Source organism: Ipomoea triloba, chromosome 5 (genome assembly GCF_003576645.1).
Source record: "Ipomoea triloba cultivar NCNSP0323 chromosome 5, ASM357664v1".
In the NCBI taxonomy this organism is placed as follows: domain Eukaryota; kingdom Viridiplantae; phylum Streptophyta; class Magnoliopsida; order Solanales; family Convolvulaceae; genus Ipomoea; species Ipomoea triloba.
This window is the reverse complement of record NC_044920.1, coordinates 13,955,942-13,971,636: the sequence shown is the minus strand read 5'-3', so window position 1 is coordinate 13,971,636 and position 15,695 is coordinate 13,955,942. Positions and strand designations below refer to the sequence as shown.

Here is a 15,695-nt window from a genome sequence, read left to right as displayed (position 1 = left end):
TAATATTAGTATGTTTATCGCAGGGGACAATAGCGCTAATTAAGAAATAAAAGTTGGAAATATAATTTGGGAGTAAACCCGTAGAGATAACATTCCAGCGTGGCAACGCGTTTCTCAAATAGACCAAGGAAACGCCTAACCTCCATTTTCCCGCCGATCAGAACCTTATTTCCCGCCCAACCATAACGGCGAATCTCCTTTGCTTTTCACTCTCCCAGAACCAGAAGCTCACTCCGAGCTTCCACTACAATGTTAGTAAATTTTAGTTCAATCATCTCCTCTACAGACAACGCCGCAGCGATCCGTATTTGGTCCGTAATGGCGTCTTTGCCAAGGCAATTGAGTTAAAACTCGTACCTACGAAGCAGGTTCAAAAAGCAAGCCAAGCCGGACGACTCAACCGTGCTTCTGGATGTGACGGGGATGATGCGCGCCGCGTGCGTCTCACGCGTCAAATCGATCATCTCCGCCGACAACGTGTTGACTGAGACAGCCGCACTAAAGCTGAAATCGGTCGCTGCTGCTGTTGCGGAGGAGGGAAGTGCTGCTGAGTAGCATCGATTGTGGACAAGAGAGCGTCGGGGCTTGGGATTGAACATAAGGTGAAGGAATAGAAGGAAATGGTGGCAAAGAAGGAGGCTTTGCTTGTGGAGATTCGGAACCGGGTGGCGTTTGCATGGACGCTGGTGGCTGCTGGACTCTCTCGGCGTTCATGTTGGTCATGGTAAAGCAAATTAAACTTTTTATTTTTTAAAAAAGAAGGAATTTACTCTTGGCTTTATTTCTGATCTCTAATTTTCAACAAGTTCTTATAATTTTCACCATCAATTTAAGTAAACTATTTTAAAATGTTTGTTTAGGATCCATTATGGAGTTACTGCACAATTCGTATTTGAAAGGTGGATTGGCTTTTGGAGCTCTATTGGGGCCTAGAACTCTGGAAGAGGTCAGTAATACCTTCCACAAGTTTAGGTTTATTCTCATGTGCGATTGAATTTTGATTTTAGCAGCTGAATCTCCTTACACAATCGTTATTGTGTGGACCACACTATCAAATAATGTACATTCAATATAAAAATAATATACATTTAATATAAAAATAATGTACACTGTATTCAGAGAATATACATTATTTGTGTACTGAATGTACATTATTTTTATACATTCAGTACAAAAATAACGTACATTTAGTACATTAAAAATGTACATTTTATCATGGTCCACACAGCTGTGTGGACCATAATTTGCCCTCCTCACATGGGTTTTATTGAGTTAAATGCAGTCTCACAGTCTAATAAACGAACATGCTAGACGAGCAGGGCTGTCCCATTAAAAATATGGATCCTGTCTAATAGCTTTAGTTTGGACTTTTACTATTTTTATTTCGAGATGCAATCTGATTAAATATAATAGAGTAAAACGAAAAATAGATAATAATAAAGAGACAAGAACATAGGGAAAGAGGTTTTTTTTTTTAACATTTAGATTTCACTATAATATACAAAGAGATATCTATTTATAAAAGTAAGAAACATAATAAAAAAAACCTATGAAATATAAAGATAGAAGTCTCGAAGATCTAGAAAATTTCTATAACTAAGCTAGGTAATTGAGTCCAAATCCATATAGACTTCCAGTTATTCTATTTTATGACAAAAGTGAAAAAGTAATAAAATTTTTTGTCTAAATATAATGCATAAAATTCAAAAAAGAAAAAAATACATTTCAAAATTTAATTTAAAATTAGTGACATTTTCGTGCATATTTAAATACAAATTTATTCACCCAAATTTCGATGTCAATTACTTCTAAAATTTTATTTTCACTTACAATTAAGACCAATATATAAATTCTAAAAAAATATTCATCAAGTAGAAATTTTTTTTAACTATAGATAAAAATATTTTTTTAAAAATTGGGCCCCCAAAAATTGGGGGCTCTGTGCGGTCGTCCTGGCCCGACATGGCCAGGGCCGGCCCTGTAGACGAGAGGTGCAATAGAGAGTACCCTGTGTAACAGCTCTAGAATTCCTAGATGGATCAGTCTAACGGAAGGATGGAACAATGCTACAAATCAATACTTGTAGGACTAACGGATCAATTTGAAAATTAAGGATCAAATGTGACGTGACCACAATACTCCGAAGACAACCGCTAGAATTAACTCTTTGGGTTCTCAATGCTTTTTGTCCTGTTTTTTTTGTCCCAACAGTAAAACCCCTTACCATTTTTTTAACAACTCATGGTTTCTTAACTTTACAAAAATAACTGTTCAATTTTCATCCATTCTTTTAAGTTTGGACGGAATATTAATGAAATGTGTGCTATGTACAATGCTCCGGACCCGCATCTAAGCCCGTCAGTCACACAGTGTCAAAGCCCTCCAGTATATGAGCATATTGAGATTGAGATGATCATCTAGGAAAGAAAAACACTAACATGTTTCTCATGTTGCCACTATGGATGTATTTTCCATGTGTTATGCAAGTTTAATAGAGTATATATGAACTTTATACATATCTATACAAGTTGGTAAATGGACTTTGTAGAGATTGTCAAGCAAACACATATTTCAGATAGACATCCCTGCAGTTGAGGACTAAACATATGTTCGGTTGTAGGCAATGTGAGAATATGTTAGTGTTTGTATGTATGTGAGAATATTCCATCAAGATTATTTCATTGTGAACTTAGGGTTGTGAAAGAAGGAGACTCAAAGTGGAATCACCCTTATTATTACATGGAGTACTCAAAATGGATAAGATAGCCATAATGGATTTTCTATTGATGGTGTATTATGAAACAACATTTTATTTTTGCTTAGCCACTTAAATGCCTGTGGATTTCGTAGCACCCTCTTATGGGTATTGAATTTAACTTGAAATCATTCTCTAATTTGTGAAAGGGACTTGGATACATCAACTGTTTTGTGTGTGTTTTTTTTGAGTTGTATTTTAGGGTAATTCAGCAAAATCCTCTGTTTATATATGATTGACTATCCTCCTATAACAGCTCATCCTTAAAAATGACTCAAAATAAGTGTTTTTTTCAGACTTATTTTTTTGATGGTTTACAAGCATTCATGATAGGATCACCAAATATGAACCCTCTACTTGGCTTTGGTTCACTTGCTGCATTTGATATAGGTGCTGTAAGAATTATTTGAAGCTGGGCATCATTTTGTTTGTTGTATTATTCAATCAATTTTCTTTTAGTTCTTTAGCTGTTAATGTTGTTATGTTCATCTCTCTCTTAGGCCTAAAATGTTGAAACACTTCTCATAGGTGTCACTTCTTAACCCTGAAGGCCTGAACTTCAATGGGATGCTTCATTTTTTGATGAACCGGTTTGTTTCGTTTCTTGTTGATTCCTTTATTTTTGCTCAAGGATTTATTTATTTATTTTTGCTTTTCTTTCACTTCCTTAAAGTGAGTTTCCAGTCACAAATTACGCATAGCAAAGTATTTCTGCATCTATTTCCTTTTCAATATTCTGTTCAATCCATTGATTTTAGTTGCTTTTTAGCTATTCCTTCCGTCTTCACTAGTCACAGATGTCATATCTGACCTACAAATATATGTTTTGAACTGACTCAAAACTCAAAAGGCTTAATTACTCCACTATATATAATATATTTGTAAGAGGTTGCTAGCATGCAGGTCATGCTTCTTGGCTTTGTTCTGTTTGGCCATTCTCTGGAGGAAAGGGCCAGGCTAAAAGCTTCTAGTGACATGAATGAGCTTCTGGTAAATCTTTCTCGTTGTACTATTTCTATGTTCCTCTTTTTAAATTGGTGGTTGTATGTGTGTGTTCTGAGAGGAGGAACGAGGGATGAGGCTTCAGACAAGTGTCAAGAAACATAATTTGAAGGCTAAAGGGCATAACTGCTTCACACAATGGTTTGCAGTTTTCGAAGTGTTCAATCTCCTACATGGAGAGAGAGAGAATTGCTAATAAAAAAATTCTACATGTCCTCTCAGGTGAGACAAGCAGCACTGTTCTTATCTAATAGCTATATATCAGTTAGGCATTACCCTTGGGTGATTTTGATACTCAGACCAGAAAGAAGTAGATGGTTGACAATTGTATAGAGTCATTTTCTGCAGAAAGACTATCGACTGAGTATTTGCATGAGTGTGGCTTGCTGTGGGGTAAAAAAGGGTGGGGGACTTATGACCTCTTGCACCCAAAGCAAGAATCATACCACTATACCAAACACTTAATTGATTGTTGATTCCACATTGAGCATTTGTGTAACTAAAGTCTAAACACTAATTTGTTAAATATTGAGATGAAAGAGTGAAAGATTGCTGACTGAGTATATGCATTAGGTAAAAACGGGTGAGGGGTGTTGCGAGAATCAAACTCACAACCTCTCACATCCGAAGCGAGAATCATACTACTAGACAACACTGGCTTGCTGTGAGGTAAAAAGGGGAGAGGGGTATTGTGAATATTGAACTCACGACCTCTCGCACCCAATGTAACACCCCGGCCCTGCTATACCGTACAACCGGAGTAGTTACCGCCACACCTAGATTGAACCCTGTCAGATCAAGAAAGAGTCCACTCTAGATGCACAGGCTAAAGAAGGAATCTGATTCACACATTTTCTACGCGACATAATTATATATATATTGCAGCAGAAAGAAACAAAAGGTAGCTAGGTTAGCTACGAATATATACAGGGATTGACCTATGGGGTCCAAAAACATAGAAGTTCATGTCGGTTACAACTTTACTAGCCAAACGAATACTACTGTGGCTACAAAAGATATTCACACAAAAGGAGTTGTTCTAGACTTTCCCCCAAAACACGTCATCTATCCTAATAGACGGTACACCGGTCCTGTGTACGTCCCTCATACCAGGTGCCACTCACCTGCGAACCAAGTGAGGTAATCTAGGAAGTGGCACGGGATGACTACCATGGACCACTCGTCCCAAAACTCCGGAGGACTGGGGTCCCACGGGTAGGGATAAAAAACAACAAACTCCAGGGGATTGCTCCCCTCTAACACTTCAATGGGGTAGAATCCATGACTAGCTTGGACTCTATCAAGAAAACTTGGTGGTCCACTGGGAACAGGAGTGTAGGCGGGTGCGGTAGGATAGACTGGAGGAGGAGTATACGTCGGAGAAGGAGGAGCAGGAGCGTAACCGGGAGCGTAGGGGTCATCGCCTAACAGGAACTGTTCGTAATCATTGTACTCCATCATTGGGAACACAAACTCGGATGAGCTCTCAGAGCTCATCGGGCTACATGAGCCCACGCTAGACAACATCTGCTAAAAAAAAACACATGAAGTGTAGTTAGCACGACGGCTAAGTAAGAAAATCCATGGTCACTCAAAATTCAACAAAGGTTTTTCAAAATAAGTATGTAAGAGTTCTGTAACTTTACCCATCTGTTGAGATTTCACCTGTAAAGAAGTTCACAACGAAGACTTGCACAAAAAGAGATTAGTGAACCAATATCAACCTTTCATTTTGGATACAATCATTTCTTCTTAGTGTCGTTACAGAATAACTCTTTCTTACTTTTAAATCTTCCTTAGTTTCATATTAGCAAGCGTGAGGCCTTTGGAGTATTCTCTTAACTCCCTCTTTGACCACTTGGATCATCGAACTCGGGTTCAATGGTCGTCCCCCGGTCTAACACTGATCCCCTGGACTTATAGGTTCGTTAAAATGATTCCTAGCTGGCCTAGCCAGGTCCGTTAAAACGACACCTACCCGGACTTTTGGAGTAACTATACCTTAAGTGTGCACACCCCCATAGGAATACCTCATCCTGTGAGTTATACAGTACTCGGCGAATAGATTTCGCCCCTTTTAGTATGAATTGATCATACGATGTAAACAACCACTGGGAAATGGCATTTAAGCCCGCTTCATCCCGTAGGCTAATCAAGGTCCTCCTCAACTTACTTAGAAACTAAGGTTTTGGAAAACATTTTCCTTTCTTTAGTTTTTCTTTCTTAAATCATTCCTTTTTGGGCATATTTCACATTTGAGTCCAATACTTGAAATTGGCTACCTCGTTAGCCCATGATGGTGATTTTGTTCAAAATGGATTTTCAAAATACTTCCAGTGCCCGCAGGCTTTCCAAATACCATTTTCTCATCTTTCAAGTAAGGTACCAACTTACTAATAGTGACATTTTCCTCAAAAATAAGATTTTTTGACAACCTATTTACCAAAATAGCATACATTCTTCGACGTAAGTTTCATAAACATTTTTATTTGCCCATAGGCTTTTCATGCTGATTGATATTTTCTGCAAGCGCACAGAGTCAATCACAGTATAAATTCCTGGAGTATTCCAGGGTCGATCCCACGAAGAACACACTTAACTACTATTCTCAATAACTAATCTTGTAGATAGGAAAAAAACACAAATAAAAGAAATTCATGTATTAAGATAAATATTTGTGAATTTAGAGCAAAGGAAATTTCCAATTGATAAAAGACTAAGGATTTGGGTTCACCTATTAGATAATTAACTAACCATCTTAAGTATTGATTCGTGCGATTATAGTGATGATTGCTCCATATATATCCTAATACTCCGTCGAGCTACTAGATTGTATCCAATTAACTGTGATCATCCGTCGATGTCCCACCAACATTAATTGAACCCATTAAGCAACAATCAAAGCTCACCACAAATACCTAAAGCTATGTCCAGTTTAGGTCAAGTGTGTTTATCTTACGAGGTCCAGGTTCATAATTCACCTATCAGTTCTTCTTATAAACCCTAAAAAAATGGAAATATGCAATGGCCAATCGCACAAACCACAACTAAAATACATAAGATAAATATAACCAAGTTCAATTATTTAACTGAAACTTAGAAGAATCAACACACGAAGAATAGTCAATTAATCTAATCTAAGGCTAGTCCAAATCCCTAATTAAAGTTTTAGCCAATAATCATAATTAAATACATAATCTGTTCAAGGAATTTAGCATATCAAAAGCAAATATTAATCTGAAAATTTAATCTAACAAATAGCAAGAGTAAAAGTAGAGATAGAAGAAAGAAATTCAAGCCTAAAGGAACGAGAGCTGCGTCCTAAGCTCGGAAATCTCCTGCGGTGAGATCTCGAATCTCTTATCCTCTTCGTTGGAATTTCCTCGCCGATGATCCTACGTCCTTACCAAGCTGCTGCTCCTCCTTCCGTCCTTTCTCTTCGTCCTCTCTATTTCCGCCAGAGCCGAAAATGTATACACCTCAAATAAGATGGGCTTTTTGCTTCGTCATTTTTTTGTTTATACAAACCCCCAAATTAATTCCCTTTTCCTTCCTCTAGTTTGTTGTAGTGATGCCCTCAAAGTTAATTAATTCCCCTTTCTTTTTTCCTTAGTCTGTTGCGCAGAAACCCTCCAAGAAAGCAAGAAAATAAAATAAAATAAAATAGAGTTAAAAAGAAAGATAATTATAATCTAATGACATAACTTAATTAAACCTAATTATCAAAACACTTATATTTAAACTAAATGCATAAAGCTTCCAAATAATATTTAATACTATAGTTATAATAAAACTCCTATTTATATTAATAAAAATGCAACATTAGCCTAATATTTATTAAAACCAATATAAAGTAGTAACTTATAAATAAATATAATATTTATAATAAGATCAACACTAAAACTTAATTTATTAATGCAAAACACTTACTAAAATTACTCTAAAAATGTCTAGAAATTAAGCTTATCAAACTTCTCCACACTTAAGGTTTTGCTAGTCCCCAAGCAAACTTATGCAATGAAATAAAACTACCAACCATAACCATGTCAACTAGGCATTCAATTCAAGGGAATTGGTGAACACATAATACTTCATGAGAGTTCAAAGTCATATGCACACAAGACAATAGAGAATAGTAGTCCTCACGGTTGTTCACTCAATCCCTCATATATATACGTAACTATGTAACTATGTAAGAAGGGTACACACCATCCTCTATTGAGAGTGCACTTGCCATAGACTTGCTTGTCCACCAAAACTCCACTACCAAAATTATATGAAAAACATGAGTCAAAAGGTCTTTATTTCTTGGTTGTAACGGGGCCGAGGGTATGTGGTTTAAGAAAGAAAGGGTATAAGGGATAGCAAATAAAGTCCAAGGAATCAGTAGAGCCACAATTCCACCATATCAAGAGCAAGAACTTGTATTCTACCAACAAAATACTTTCTCACCAAAACAAGTCATCACTACTCTATTCTCCCTTTTTCCTTTCACTTATTAATTCTCAAAACAACTTTCAAAATTTTCATCTTTTTTTCATTGTTTTTCTATTTTTTTCTTTTTTCTTTTTTCTTTTTTGTTTTCTTCTCTTTTTTCAATTTTCAAATTTTTTTTTTGATAAAACTAAAGAAATAATTCTTTATTTCCACACAACCCTCAATGGTACTCTTCCCAATTTTTTGTGTATTCATAGGGAAAGATAAACAAATCATCCCAAAATTTTCAATCGTCCTCACATTTCCATAACCATCAACTTTCTATCATGCATTGCTCATAAATCACTTTTAGAATAAAACGAGCATAAAAGTTCTAGGCTAACAAAGGGTTTACAACTCACAAAGTCATAACAGATTTCATTTTGTTTTTTTTTTCTTTTTTTTTTTTCACCCCCTTTGATCACAAACAATTCCTCACCCAAAGCAAACCAGCTATATAATCACATTTCAACTCCAACCTCACCAATACTTCATTACTTTTGATCAACTTGCACAGATAAATGAAATAATGACATCCACTGACCCAAGGACGGGTTAAGAGGCTTCTTTTTATGAGCTAAGGTTCTTTGAGATTGGCTAATGAAGAAAAATGTCTTATTCATTTTAAAGCTCAAAATGGTTCACTAGGGGAAAAATAACATGTATAAGGATGTGGTCATTTTTAAGGCTATAAGGCTAAATCCTAATGCCTTGATCATTCTCGTGTCATCACATAACATGTAGCTCTGCAATGGTATGAAGCAAGTTCTAGAAGTAACACAATCAAAGAGGGAAAATAAACACTCAAAAATGAAAATAAGCTGCAGTGGGCAACCTCTAGGCTCAAAAGCTCACGGTGTGACAGAATTTGACTACCAACTCTATGCAAGCATACATATAGCCAAACACATTCATTGATATTATGCATCCCCAAGACAATAGAACTTATCTCCCAATCAACATAGTCATTAGATAGCATTTTTTTAAACTTTATTTTGCTGAAAAATTGCAGAAAAATGAATGAAATGCTGCTGAAAATCTCAAAAAAAAAGTGTTGAAAATGTTGCAAACAAAATGCAGAAACTTGCAGAAATTTATCGTAGAAAATTGCAGACAAATAGAACAAAATGCAGAAAATGCAGAAAAATGCAGATTTTTTTTGAATATTTTGCTGCAGAAACAAAAAACATCTCCTAAACTTTCCCTTCCCCACACTCAAACTCAACATTGTCCTCAATGTTAATTGGAAAATAGGTACGAGAAAATGCAGTAAATAGAAAACTCCCCTGTTAGTGGTCAAATGGAGTCGAGAGTGATCGTGTCAAGACAAGCCACAGTTTCCCCTTCTTTGTAATGCTTGAGTCGTTGTCCATTGACTATGAACGGTCTCTTCTCATCTCCTTCAATCTCTATGGCCCCATATGGATGAACTTTAGTGATCACAAAAGGGCCTGACCATCTAGACTTCAATTTCCCTGGAAAAAGTTTAAACCGTGAGTTAAATAATAAAACTTTTTGCCCAACTTCAAACTCTCTTCTCAAGATTTTTTTATCATGCCAAGCCTTGGTTCGTTCCTTATAAATGCGTGCATTCTCATAGGATTCACGGCGTATCTCATCTAACTCATTCAGCTGTAGTAATCGTCTCTCACCTACAGCTTTCAAATCAAAATTTAATGTTTTAACTGCCCAATAAGAACGATGTTCTAATTCAACAGGAAGATGACAGGATTTACCATAAACTAGCCTATAAGGTGACATCCCTAAGGGTGTCTTATAAGCTGTTCTATAACCCATAATGCATCAAGTAATTTCACAGACCAATCCCTCCTAGATGAAGTAACTATTTTTTCCAAAATTCTTTTAAGTTCACGGTTAGAAACCTCTACTTGACCACTTGATTGAGGATGGTATGTAGTCCCGTGCTTGAGATGACAACCGTATTTAAACAACAAGGCTTTAAATTGAGAGTTCTTAAAATGCACTCCATTGTCACATATAAAAGCTCTAGGAACACCGTAGTGTGAGAAAAGATATTTAACAAATTTAACTACACTACTAGCGGTGTTATTAGGTAATGCAATTGCCTCTACCCATTTCCAGACGTAATCAACAGCTACCAATATATAAGACTTACCATGAGAAGGTGGAAAAGGTCCCATAAAATCTAAACCCCAAACATCAAAAAGTTCTACCTCAAAGATTCCATGTTGAGGCATTTCATGTCTCCTCCCAATTGTACCTGTACGCTGGCATCTATCGCATGCCATGACATAGCTCTGTGCATCCTTGAACAATGTTGGCCAATAAAAACCACTTTGTAAGACTTTTGCAGCAGTTTTGTTACCTCCGTGATGTCCACCATATGGAGAAGAGTGATAATGATGAAGTATTTGGACCATCTCCTCTTCAGGTACACATCGCCTAACAATCCCATCAGCACATCTCCTAAAGAGCAGCGGTTCATCCCAAAAATAGTGCTTGATTTCTGAAAAGAACTTCTTTCTCTGGTAAGTATTAAAATCATGTGGAACAATGTTAGCAACCAAGAAGTTAACAAAATCAGCAAACCAAGGTACAACATTATCTTTAATGAACCATAATCTCTCATCAGGGAACTCATCATTTATGGACTCTTGAACATCAGATTTTTTCATATGCTCTAACCTTGACAAGTGGTCAGCCACCAAGTTTTCAGTTCCTTTCTTATCTCTAATTTGTTAGTCAAATTCTTGCAATAACAAAACCCACCGGATTAATCTAGGTTTAGAATCTTTTTTAAGAAATAAATACTTAATGGCTGAATGATCTGTGTAGACAATTACCCTTGATCCAACAAGATAAGAGCGAAATTTGTCAAGAGCAAAAACAATGGCTAAAAATTCTTTTTCAGTAGTTGCATAATTATTTTCAGCATCATTTAATACTTTACTTGCATAACAAATCACATGCAACTTTTTATTTCTTCTTTGTCCTAAAACAGCACCTAAAGCAAAATCACTAGCATCACACATAAGTTCAAAAGGTAAAGTCCAATAAGGTGCAACCATAATAGGAGCTGAAATTAAAGCTTGTTTAAGACTATTGAAAGCCTTTGAACATGCATCATCAAACACAAAAGGGGCATCTTTAACCAACAAATTACAAAGAGGTTTGGCAATCTTAGCAAAGTCTTTAATGAACCTCCTATAAAAACCAGCATGACCTAGAAAACTTCTAATAGCTCTTACCGAAGAAGGGGGATGTAACTTTTCAATAACCTCAACTTTAGCACGGTCTACTTCTATCCCTTTAACCGAAACTTTATGACCTAACACAATACCTTCAGGTACCATAAAATGGCATTTTTCCCAATTAAGCACAAGATTTGTCTCTTCACAACGCTGCAAAACACGCTGCAAGTTAGCTAGACAAGTATCAAAAGAAGAACCAACTACTGAAAAATCATCCATAAAAATCTCAATAATGTCCTCAACCATATCAGAAAAGATTGCCATCATACATCGCTGAAATGTAGCAGGTGCATTGCATAAACCAAACGACATCCTTCTATATGCAAAAGTACCATATGGACAAATAAATGTAGTTTTTTCCTGGTCCTCAGGGGCAATGGGGATTTGAAAATAACCTGAATAGCCATCTAAAAAACAATAGTATGCATAGCCAGCTAGCCGTTCTAGCATCTGGTCAACAAAGGGTAAAGGGAAATGGTCTTTACGGGTAGCTGCATTTAGCTTCCTATAATCTATACATACTCTCCAACCTGTGACAGTTCTAGTGGGAATCAACTCATCTTTATCATTTTTAACAACAGTGATACCACCCTTTTTAGGAACAACTTGCACAGGACTAACCCATGCACTATCAGAAATGGGATAGATAATACCTGCATCAAGAAGCTTGTGAATTTCAGCACGTACCACTTCTTTCATGTTAGGATTAAGGCGCCTTTGACTTTCCACACTAGGGGTATAATTTTCTTCCATCAATATCCTGTGCATACAAACTGAGGGACTAATCCCCTTAATATCAGCAATAGACCACCCTAAGGCAATCTTAAATTGCCTCAATATTCTCATTAGTTTTTCTTCTTCTGCAGGGAGCAAATTAGCATAAATAATAACAGGAAAAGTATCATTTACACCCAAAAAAACATATTTCAGATGTGATGGAAGTGGTTTAAGTTCAAGTTGAGGTGGTGTTTCATTAGAAGGGAGTGGAAAAGGGTTGCCACTACCTAAATCTTCATATTTTCTACTAAGATGTGTAGGCAAATAACCCTGACCTTCTAATCTCATCAAAGACTCAACAAAATCTGATTCTTCCTCTTCCATTTTTATACTAAGTGCAAGACATGCATCTAATGGCTCACTAAACGAATGCTTAACAAATGCTTCTTTTGAAAGTTTCTCAATAGCATCAACAAAATGACATGATTCATCAAAAGATGGGAACCTAACAGCTTTAGAGATAGAGAATTCTTCTTTTTCTGTTCCTACTCTAAAAATCAACTTCCCTAAAGGCATATCAATTATTACTCCTCCTGTTAACAAAAATGGCCTACCAAGTATAAGGGATGTATCTGTATCATTACCCATGTCCAAAATCAGAAAATCAGCAGGAAAGTAGAATTTACCAACTTTTACCAAGATATCCTCCACTACTCCCTGCGGGTACTTGACTGATCTATCAGCAAGTTGAAGAGAGATTGTTGTTGGCTTCATTTCAGCTATTCCCAACTTCCTGAAAAGAGTTAAAGGCATAAGGTTTATACTGGCACCTAAATCACATAAGCATTTATCAACAATAGTATTACCAATAATGCAAGGAATAGAAAAACTTCCTGGATCCATTAGCTTAGGAGGTAATTTGCTTTGTAAAATAGCACTACACTCCTCATTTAGATGCACAGTAGCAAACTCTTCCAGTTTCTTTTTATTAGACACAATTTCCTTAATATACTTGGCATAAGATGGCATATTGGCAAGTGCTTCTGCAAAAGGAATATTAATTTGCAATTTTTTAAAAACCTCTAAAAATCGTTTAAAGTTATTGTCCTGATTCCTCTTTTGTAGCCTTTGTGGATATGGAATCGGGGGTACATAAGGTTTTACTATAGAGGAATTGAGGTTTTGATCACTAGAACTCTCTTTAGGCAATTGTTCTCCTTCTTTATCACTCTCTTTTTCAACCGTCAATGGTTCTTTTTCTTTTTTATCACTCTCTTTTTCAACCGTCAATGGTTCTTTTTCTTTCAAAACTTCATTCAACATCTTACTCAATGGTTCTTTTTCTTTCAAAACTTCATTCAACATCTTACCACTTCTCAAGGTGACAGCCATAGCTCCTTCCCTAGGGTTTATTTCAGTGGCACTAGGAAACTTACCTCGATCTTTTTCTGCAACCAATTTAGCTAACTGACCTACTTGCACCTCTAAATTATGAATGGATGCTTGGCTGGACTGAGCAACCTTATAAATCTTTGCATCTAGCTTTTTCATCATAGTATCCTGGCTAGCCATGTATTGCATGAACATCTCCTCTAGTTGAGGCTTCTTTTCCTGAGTAGGAAGTTGGGGTTGTTGTGGTGCAGGTGGCTGCTGGAAGGGTCTGTATTGCTGATGCTGAGATCCTGATGGCCCTGGTTGCTGAAATCCAGGTGGTCCCATTGACCTTGCATTATCTTGATCTCTCCATGAGAAGTTAGGGTGATTTCGCCAACCTGGATTATATGTATGGGAAAACGGATCATTTCTTGGTGGTTGCCTCCCCATATTAGATCCCATGTAATTTGCCTCTTCATAAGATGGTTGCGATGACTCTGCATTCATACAAAAAGAAGAGTTATGACCATATGTATTGCAATAAGCACAAAATTCTCTATTCGAATTATCGCGAGTCATTAACAAGTTAATTTGTTTAGTCAATTCAGCCACTTGTGTTGTCAACTCAGACTGTGTGCTAATTTCATGCACAGCAGCTCTTCGACCTCTCACTGCTTTTTGTCTAGAATTACTAGCTAGACTCTCAAAGATAGCTTGTAACTCATCACTATTTTTATCACCTGTGTATCCACCTGCAGCAGTATCTACAAGAGACTGACAATTAGGAGTTAAACCATCATAAAAGAATTGTGTTAACAATAACAAAGGAAATTGATGGTGTGGACATTGGTTCAAAAGCAAATTGAAACGATCCCATGCTTCATGAAATAATTCCCCTTCTCTTTGAGTAAAAGTGCATATCCTACTCCTATAGTCCATTGTCTTTTGAGATGAGTAATATTTAAACATGAAAGCATTGTAAACATCATCCCAAGTTCTTAAAGAACCCTCTGGTAAATTTAACAACCACTGCCTAGCATCACCCCTCATGCAATATGGGAAACATTTCATTCTAAGCTCTTCTTCAAATAAATTATGCAAAGGTAAAGTTTGTACCGTACTATAGAGCTCTCGCATGAAACCCAAAGCATCCTCACTTCCCAAACCGTTAAAGGTAGGGAGCAAATTCATATGGAAACTCTTGAGTTCATAATTCCTAGCTGCATCGGATAATTGAATGCAAGAAGGGTTAACAGCTATNCGTCAATGGTTCTTTTTCTTTCAAAACTTCATTCAACATCTTACCACTTCTCAAGGTGACAGCCATAGCTCCTTCCCTAGGGTTTATTTCAGTGGCACTAGGAAACTTACCTCGATCTTTTTCTGCAACCAATTTAGCTAACTGACCTACTTGCACCTCTAAATTATGAATGGATGCTTGGCTGGACTGAGCAACCTTATAAATCTTTGCATCTAGCTTTTTCATCATAGTATCCTGGCTAGCCATGTATTGCATGAACATCTCCTCTAGTTGAGGCTTCTTTTCCTGAGTAGGAAGTTGGGGTTGTTGTGGTGCAGGTGGCTGCTGGAAGGGTCTGTATTGCTGATGCTGAGATCCTGATGGCCCTGGTTGCTGAAATCCAGGTGGTCCCATTGACCTTGCATTATCTTGATCTCTCCATGAGAAGTTAGGGTGATTTCGCCAACCTGGATTATATGTATGGGAAAACGGATCATTTCTTGGTGGTTGCCTCCCCATATTAGATCCCATGTAATTTGCCTCTTCATAAGATGGTTGCGATGACTCTGCATTCATACAAAAAGAAGAGTTATGACCATATGTATTGCAATAAGCACAAAATTCTCTATTCGAATTATCGCGAGTCATTAACAAGTTAATTTGTTTAGTCAATTCAGCCACTTGTGTTGTCAACTCAGACTGTGTGCTAATTTCATGCACAGCAGCTCTTCGACCTCTCACTGCTTTTTGTCTAGAATTACTAGCTAGACTCTCAAAGATAGCTTGTAACTCATCACTATTTTTATCACCTGTGTATCCACCTGCAGCAGTATCTACAAGAGACTGACAATTAGGAGTTAAACCATCATAAAAGAATTGTGTTAACAATAACAAAGGA

General features: G+C 36.8%; 1 non-coding gene across 1 annotated transcript; it reads left to right on the top strand.

Moving 5' to 3' along the window:
* Positions 1–14,386: 14,386 nt before the first annotated feature.
* Positions 14,387–14,493, top strand: LOC116021323. The gene has a single exon (XR_004098982.1). It is a non-coding gene; the product is annotated as a small nucleolar RNA R71 (small nucleolar RNA).
* Positions 14,494–15,695: the final 1,202 nt, after the last annotated feature.